At 47.9% G+C, this 8,663-nt stretch overlaps 2 non-coding genes across 2 annotated transcripts; one reads left to right on the top strand and one right to left on the bottom strand.

Moving 5' to 3' along the window:
• Window positions 1-3,685: 3,685 nt before the first annotated feature.
• trnan-guu (transfer RNA asparagine (anticodon GUU)) lies at window positions 3,686-3,759 on the bottom strand. Its single transcript has one exon. It is a non-coding gene; the product is annotated as a tRNA-Asn (tRNA).
• A 1,675-nt stretch (window positions 3,760-5,434) lies between these two features.
• Window positions 5,435-5,508, top strand: trnan-guu (transfer RNA asparagine (anticodon GUU)). The gene has a single exon. It is a non-coding gene; the product is annotated as a tRNA-Asn (tRNA).
• The last annotated feature ends 3,155 nt before the right edge of the window (window positions 5,509-8,663 follow it).

Below are 8,663 nucleotides of genomic sequence, written 5' to 3'. Positions count from 1 at the left end.
CAAGTGTGGCGAAATCCTGCACGAAACGTCTGTAATAGGACGCCAAGCCGACGAATTGCCGTACCTCTGAGATGTTTCTGGGTGTTGGCCACTCAACCACTTTCTGGATCTTTTGGGGGTCGGTGGCGACACCTCTGGCAGAGACGATGTGCCCCAGATAGGCCACTTGCTCCCGGAAAAGGCAGCACTTGGAAGGCTTCAGCTTGAGGTTGGCTTCATGTAGTCTGGTGAACACTTGGCTGAGTCGCTCCAGCATTTCAGTAGCATCCCACCCCAGGACTATAATATCGTCAAGATACACCAAACACGTCTCCCACTGCAGCCCAGCCAGAACACGATCCATAAGTTGCTGGAACGTGGCCGGCGCGTTGCAAAGACCAAACGGCATCACATTCCACTCAAAGAGCCCTTTCCGTGTGCAGAAAGCAGCAGCTTTGCGGGCCCTTGGTGTCATCTCCACCTGCCAGTAGCCTGATGTTAAGTCCAATGTGCTGAAGTACTTGGCAGTGGAGAGCGTGTCTAGAGTGTCCTGGATGCGTGGTAAGGGATAAGCGTCCTTGATAGTCCGTTCATTTAAAGGTCGGTAATCCACACATAACCGTGAGCTCTGATCTTTCTTTCTTACCATGACGATCGGTGCGGCCCAGCTGCTGTTGCTGGGTTGGGCTACACCGTTCTCAAGGCTTTGCTGCACCTGTTGGTCTGCTGCAAGCTGTTTGTCACTTGCCATCCTGCGTGGCGGCTGTTTTATAGGTGGCCCAGGGGTGGTCAGGATATCGTGCTGCACAAGGCTAGTGCGGCCGAGATCGGTGGGCCCCGTGGAGAACACGTTGCTGTATGATTGCAGCAGGCTGGCCACCCTTCTATGGTCATCCTCTGACAGGCTGGCACAGCTCTCAGTGTAAAGGGACTGCAGGTGACTGGGGAAAGAAACAGAGTCAGAATTAAAAGGCTCGGACACTGTTAAGGCCTCCCTTTGCTGAAGCTCTACCTCTCCCATAACCTTTGCTGGCTGAAGGAGGCCGGCCACAGACCCTTTCATTAGCGTGACAGGTGCAGTGCCAGGGTTGAAGACTCTGATGGGGATGTTGGTTGATTGCCGCGTCCGAACAACAATGTGGGCCACTAACACATGGTGCTTTTCGATGAAACTTTTGGTTGGGCTCAACATCATGTCTCCACTAGCTGCATGGCGGAGGCGGGCCGTGCCGGGCACTACATATTCACAACCCGACGCTAACACAGTTGTGCGGGCCACTCTGACAATATGCACCTGAAGCTGGTGGTTTGGGTTAAAACGGGGTACCTTTTCACCGAAGAGGGTTATCTCTCTGTGACCATAGTCCAGGTGGGCACGTGCCTGCCGCAGAAAAGGGTGCCCCAGGATAACCTCGGTGCCTTCAGCCGTGTCAGCTATGATGAAATTCACATTGGTAATCCTGCTTGCCACGAGCACTAGCAGACTGACTTCCCCCATGACTGTCAAGCCCTTGGGCCCGATGCCCTGTAAGACCTGTGCAGTGGACGGCTGAATCTGGGGTCTGGACTCGACAGGAATAGAGTCAAAGTGGTGGAGAGGCAGCACATTTCTCTGAGCAGCAGAGTCTAGCAGAGCACACATTTCCAGTCCATGTACTAGTATTTTAACACTCATTTCACCTTCCAGGCCGCTGGTGCAGGTAACCACGGTGCCGGGACGGAGAACTGGGGTCAGGTCGACACTCGGGGTGTGCGGTTTGGGTCGACGAGGAGAAGGGCAGTTCCTCTGTATATGTCCTACACCCGAACAGTTGTGACAGATGATCTCGGCTGAGGTCATCTCAACATTTCTGTTTTTCTTTGGCAGCCACTGCTGGCGAAATCTCGGTTTCCTGTTTGTTGGGTTGGAGGACCTCATAACTTCCCCTCCTAGTTCATCACACAGCATCACACCTGTATCTTCGCGTACCGTTGCTGCCCTGGCTCTCCGCTCTGATGAACCGCGTTGACCTGGCTGCATCAGCTGGGTGACCGCTCTGGCAGCCCTTCTGGTCGTCTCGTACCGGTGTGCTACTTCGTATCCTCTGGCCAGGGTGCGTGGCTGCTCCTCCAGTAGTCTTTGAACCACTTCAGCATCAGCCAAGGCGTTAGTGAAGATCTCCACACTGATGGCGTCCTGTTCCCGCTCTGTACGATCTGCATACACAATGGAAACTTTTTCGTAGATATCATCCCTCAGACTGTGCAGAGCCTCACTCGTCCCTCTCACTCTCTGTCTCAGTTCAATGCCTATGGCTGCTGCATGCTCCGAACATGGCCCATAGGCGGCATCCACTTCATCCACAATACACTGGTAACTCCACCGAGTAGATCTGGGGTTTTTGTGGACAATAGCACCAGCAGCACCAGTCAGGCTAAATCTGAGCTGCACGGCCATGGTCTTCTCTGACCAGTGGTTGGCCTGAGCACAGCTCTCAAACAGGTAGAGAAAGCCTTTCCATGACCCCGACCCATCAAAACGACCTGGCTGTAAGGTGGGGATTCTCTCTCTCTGCCCATACTGTTCATCATCGCTACTGTCCATAAAATCACCGCCACACATCATGTGAGAGGAAGGACGTTGTGGGGCAGGCTCGGCCCTTCTCCAGCTAGGCTGTGAATATCCTCTGGAGTCATGCTCTTTACCCCGGTGAAATGGTGCATCACTGGGAGGGGCAGAGTAACAACCATTAGCCCGTTCTGCATAAACGTGTCTCACAGACTGGGACATACAAGGTGTGAAGGGGGGCACAGAAGACTGGGAGACTGGTGTATGGGCCAGAGTGGCTGGGTTCATGCTGGCATGCACATTGTTTGCAGGGGAAAAGGGGTTCGCTGGCCATCCATCAAAAGTCTGTTTAAAGTCATTGTTCATGTCGTAATGTACGGCTACAGCTGGGGTAGAAACCATATTTCCAGGGCCAACCCAACAGTATTGAGGGGGAACCATAGACTCACCGACCGCTGCGCCGTCCTGCTTTGCTGGCGTGTGGAAGGGATTAGTCAGGGCTGAGGGTGGTGGGGTCGGTAGCCATGTCCCGCTGAGCAGCGCTGTCTTTGGACGGGCTGCCGCTTCTCCTGCGGCTAGCTCCGTTGCTCCGGCGGTTAGCTCCATGCTAACTAGAAACGGGTTATAACTCTCCCCGCCGGCGACACATCTGCTGCCAGTTGAATCAACAGAGTCCGTTATGTCCATTAAAAACGGATTGGTGCTTACGTTTGGGCTAATGAGCTCCCCGTGTCTTTCAAAAAAATTGCCGCGTGTCGCCATGCTCTCTCGCGTTCACAGCTCTTCTTCTCACTTTTAGCCAACTTTTAAGTCCCGGACGAGCCCCCAGTGTTACCTTCTTAACCCCCTGCCTCCGAACCGTAGTAAGGAGCTGGTCTTTATTTTCTGGCTCGTTACCGGTAACTGGCAATCGTAGGGTCCGGGCCAAAGTGTGGGGCGAAATGAGAACGGAGTCAAGGCTTTTTTGTGCGAAACGCAGGTTTTATTCGTTTTCTTCCATCAATCTTTTTTTATCGACTCTCTCCCTACACACGTACGTCACACACACACAGACACCGTCTTAAAGGGGCAGGGCTGGACGGTGACACCGTGTTCTGAAGACATGGCAGCAATATGTTTAAGATATCAACGATTTATTGATTTATTGGTGAAACTACTCGTCCCTGGGTGGAGTCGAACCACCAACCTTTCAGTTAACAGCCGAACGCGCTGGCCGATTGCGCCACAGAGACTCTGTCAGCAACATTCACAGCCCTTATAACCCGTATCAACGCGACGTAGCTACATCGTCGAAATGACGGAGAAGTATAAACTACGTTTTAGAGATCAGTAAGTCTAGAGTGTGCCCTGTGTGGCCTCTGCTACATGCTGAGTCAGCCCAAAGTTGTCCAGAGTGTTACTCAGGTCTTTAGTCCCTTTGTCCTGAGGGTTGTCCATGTGGATGTTAAAATCACCAACAATAATTACACAGTCAAAATCAACACAGATCATAGACAGCAGTTCACTGAGGTCATCAAAAAAGTCTGCACATTATCTGGGGGGCCTGTAAACATTCAGAAACAGGACTCCGGATGAGGCCTTGAGCTGTATAGCCATATATTCAAGGGACTGAAAACTTCCAGGAGATAACTGCTGACACTGAAATGATTCATTAAATAAGACTGCGACCCCTCCTCCTCTCCTGCTCACTCTGGCCTCACTGATAAAACTGTAACCTGGAGGTGTCGACTCAATGAGAACAGCAGCTCTGTTATTTTGGTTAATTAAGAACATTTTCCCAGCTAAATAGACTCATAGATATGAACAGTATCCACAACATTTTATTCTGTCAGCTGACAACAGCAGAAGATTTACCAACAGCTGCTAATGATGAGGGAAATGTTTTCTATTTCCATAAATCACCTTCATTTTTTGTCCTTTTCAGCAGCCGCTGATCACTCCCAACCTCAGAGACCGACTGAGAGTCGACGAGCAGACAGCAGAGGATGGATCAGCGTCTTCTCTAAACTGGGACTAGCAGGAGGATTAATAGCAGTTGCAGTAGCTCTGTTGATTATACTCATCTCGAGTCGTTGTTTCACTAATTCAAACTAAAAATCAGTGCCTGAGAGGCTCCTGCAGAAAAGAACCTTAATAACCTCTAATCATTCCAGTAGATGGTAGTAATGCTCCTCACACAGCTGATGTGTTCGCTGACATCAAACTGTAGTGGTTCACAGGAAGTGATGTTTTTCTTTCTAATGACACAGACAGTCAGTGGGTCTACATGATGAGATTAACTCGATTATAGCTATAGTTGGGTTATGCTCCTTATCTGAGCAAGGGTAATTATCCTTGGATATATGGCGGTGAATGAATCGAATCACTGGTACAAAGCACGTCTCAGTACGACAGGTGGCGCTGTGCCCATTTCATCTATCGCTAATAGAGCAACTTCCGGTTGACGTCTTCACCACCACCACCAACAACAGCAAAACTAAGGCAGAGCAAGATGAAGCTACGTCCTCTACATTTTGTTTGTGATGAGCATGTGCAGACTTTTTTAAGACTTTTTTGATGACCTCAGTGAACTGCTGTCTATGATCTGTGTTGATTTTGACTGTGTAATTATTGTTGGTGATTTTAACATCCACATGGACAACCCTCAGGACAAAGGGACTAAAGACCTGAGTAACACTCTGGACAACTTTGGGCTGACTCAGCATGTAGCAGAGGCCACACAGAATAGGGGGCACACTCTAGACTTACTGATCTCTAAAACGTAGTTTATACTTCTCCGTCATTTCGACGATGTAGCTACGACGTGGATGTGGACCCCTACACCGTAGCCTGACGTGCACCTCCAAAACATTCCAAATACACGTCGCGTTGATACGGGTTATAAGGGCTGTGAATGTTGCTGACAGAGTCTCTGTGGCGCAATCGGCCAGCGCGTTCGGCTGTTAACCGAAAGGTTGGTGGTTCGAGTCCACCCAGGGACGAGTAGTTTCACCAATAAATCGTTGATATGTTAAACATATTGCTGCCATGTCTTCAGAACACGGTGTCACCGTCCAGCCCTGCCACTTTAAGACGGTGTCTGTGTGTGTGTGTGTGACGTACGTGTGTAGGGAGAGAGTCGATAAAAAAAGATTGATCGAATAAAACCTGCTTTCCGCACAAAAAAGCCTTGACTCCGTTCTCATTTCGCCCCACACTTTGGCCCGGACCCTACGATTGCCAGTCAAAATAAAGACCAGCTCCTTACTACGGTTCGGAGGCAGGGGGTTAAGAAGGTAACACTGGGGGCTCGTCCGGGATTTAAAAGTTGGCTAAAAGTGAGAAGAAGAGCTGTGAACGCGAGAGAGCATGGCGACACGCGGCAATGTTTTTGAAAGACACGGGGAGCTCATTAGCCCAAACGTAAGCACCAATCCGTTTTTAACGGACATAACGGACTCTGTTGATTCAACTGGCAGCAGATGTGTCGCCGGCGGGGAGAGTTATAACCCGTTTCTAGTTAGCATGGAGCTAACCGCCGGAGTAACGGAGCTAGCCGCAGGTGAAGCGGCAGCCCGTCCAAAGACAGCGCTGCTCAGCGGGACATGGCTACCGACCCCACCGCCCTCAGCACTGACTAATCCCTTCCACACGCCAGCAAAGCAGGACGGCGCAGCGGTCGGTGAGTCTATGGTTCCCCCTCAATACTGTTGGGTTGGCCCTGGAAATATGGTTTCTACCCCAGCTGTAGCCGTACATTACGGCATGAACAATGACTTTAAACAGACTTTTGATGGACGGCCAGCGAACCCCTTTTCCCCTGCAGTAGCAGAGGCCACACAGAATAGGGGGCACACTCCAGACTTACTGATCTCTTTGGCGCAATCGGCCAGCGCGTTCGGCTGTTAACTGAGAGGTTGGTGGTTTGAGCCCACCCAGGGACGAGCAGGTTTACCGACAGGTCCTTGATAACTTACACATACTGCTGCCATGTCTTCAGAACATGGTCTGCACTTGTCTTTCTATGGGCTGCATCCTCATCCTTCACAACCAAACTGAACATTCTTCCTAATTCTAACCAGTTGTATGTAAATCGAAAGCCAAGCTGTCAGGCTCTGTGGTTATAGTGCTCCAATAACCTTTCATTCCCATTCTCGCCGCTCAAATAAAGATTGGTGGACTGACAACTGGAGGAGTGGTAGTCAACCTCCACGGCTGGCCGAGGTGCCCTTGAGGAGGGCTCCGTGCCCCCCCTGCTCCCCGGGCGCTGTGATTGGCTGTCCCACCGCTCCAGTGTGTGGCATCTGTCTCCATGAGTGTGTGACCCTGTGCATGTGTGTGTTCAACAGGTACCAACCTGGATGGGCCACATGCGGAGGAGTCATTTTAAATTAAATAATTTTAGTTATTTACACATCCCCTATCATTCAAATGGTTATTAGTATGCCATGAGACTAAAGTGAAAGAAAGTTTACCTGTTTTGACAATAATTAAAACCAGATTAATTCTGCGGGAGGCTCCCTGGTGTCAGTTTCTCCTGAAATGCCTCAAGTCAAGATGAAGCACAGGTCTGCTACTCAGGCTTTGTGGACTCTTCTTTTATAATGAACCATTACACAGAAAACTGTGAAAATGTGGTTCCTCTTCTCCAGTACCCCCGAATAGACCTTACCAGGGAGGCTGAGGAGTGTGATCCCGTTTTTCCCGTCCGACACAAACATTCTTACAATTTGAATTTATTGAAGTCTGTTCAAAATGAAAAATGTGTTTTTATGTCCAACAACATTCTTTTAAATATTTGATGCTAATGATAAAAGCTCCACGATGTCAGATTTTATGTTCAAAGCAGAACATGTGAAACAGCATAAAAAGTCAACATTGACTGAACAGCATACATGTGTAACTGTGCTGTCGACACAGTGATGTAAACACTAGATAAAGAGAGAGAATGAGCTTTTTACTGTCGGACTGTGTTGACTAAAGTGAGGACAGAAAACAACAGACTGAGCGAACAAAGAGAAAATCAGGAACATGCAGGGAAATCTTGCCCCACAGCTGAAAGTTTCTCCTTTAAACAGAGAAGTTTCAGTATTTTTCTGTTTTCACCACACTGCTGAATGAGTTCAGGCGTTGATGCTGATCAGTGTTTCCTGAATTGTTCTGTTCTGTTGAAGAGTACTTTTAGTTGTAAATGATGTTGTCAGATTGGTAAATAAAATCTACTCTTTGTTCCACTGTCTTCATATAGAAAGTCCAAGATCTTTAATCCTTCCGCAGGCAAGAGGAAAATTGTGCGTCCAGAGTGGAGTCCTCCTGTTAGACACTAATCCATATGCTGATGTACATTCCAGCTGTCGTGACACTAAACAGTGAAATTAATCTTTTAACACCTGTAAAATCTATTCATGGTTCAAATGTTTTGACCTGTTTTGACTCCTCCTGTAAGCATGTAGTGTTCTAACCCTTCACACTGTGGGGTCAATGCTTGTTTCATTCAAAAAGGAGTGTATCAACTCTATGTAAGCACAGTGCATAAATATGTACAATAAAAGGTGATATCAAACCCTCAACAATATAAGAAATACCTTATTTGTCCTTGGAAGAATAACTTTAGAAGAAAATTACCTTTTAATTGACAAGTAAAACTGTTTCTTATTTTGATAAAAGAATCCAAACAAATTTAGTTTTTTTATTTTTACAATGTTTTATTTTATTTAAACACATAAATCAATGTAATAATAATTTTTGTAGGAACATATTCATATTCTTATTTGAATGACACAATAATGCTCTTAACAGTTGTGAGAACAATGCACTGATACTTTCAGTCAGTGCAGTTGTTCAGGATGAAAAGATAGAGCCGTACAAAAGATATCTACATTTTAAGTATTTTTATTGATGTTACTGTAACAGGATGTATAGAGATTTCATTGGTTGACTAGTCTTATGTGCGAATACTAAATGCTGCCGCTACTTTCTCTCTTGATGTTGTTGTCGGCGATGTTTTGGCGTCATATATTTTTTGAAGCGCCTCCACATTGAAGGCAGCTCTGGTCTTTCTTCTGAGGGGTTAAACTTGTCCACTGCTTGTTCTGGTACTGCAAGTTTAAGAGACATGTCTTCTGTGGCATGTAAGGGGTTTGATGTTGGAGAGTCC

The sequence above is a fragment of the Leuresthes tenuis genome, unplaced genomic scaffold (genome assembly GCF_036924035.1).
Source record: "Leuresthes tenuis unplaced genomic scaffold, fLeuTen1.0.hap1 SCAF_19, whole genome shotgun sequence".
NCBI classification, from domain to species: Eukaryota; Metazoa; Chordata; class Actinopteri; order Atheriniformes; family Atherinopsidae; genus Leuresthes; species Leuresthes tenuis.
Note: the sequence above shows the minus strand (reverse complement) of the source record. Positions and strands in the feature narration are given on the sequence as shown.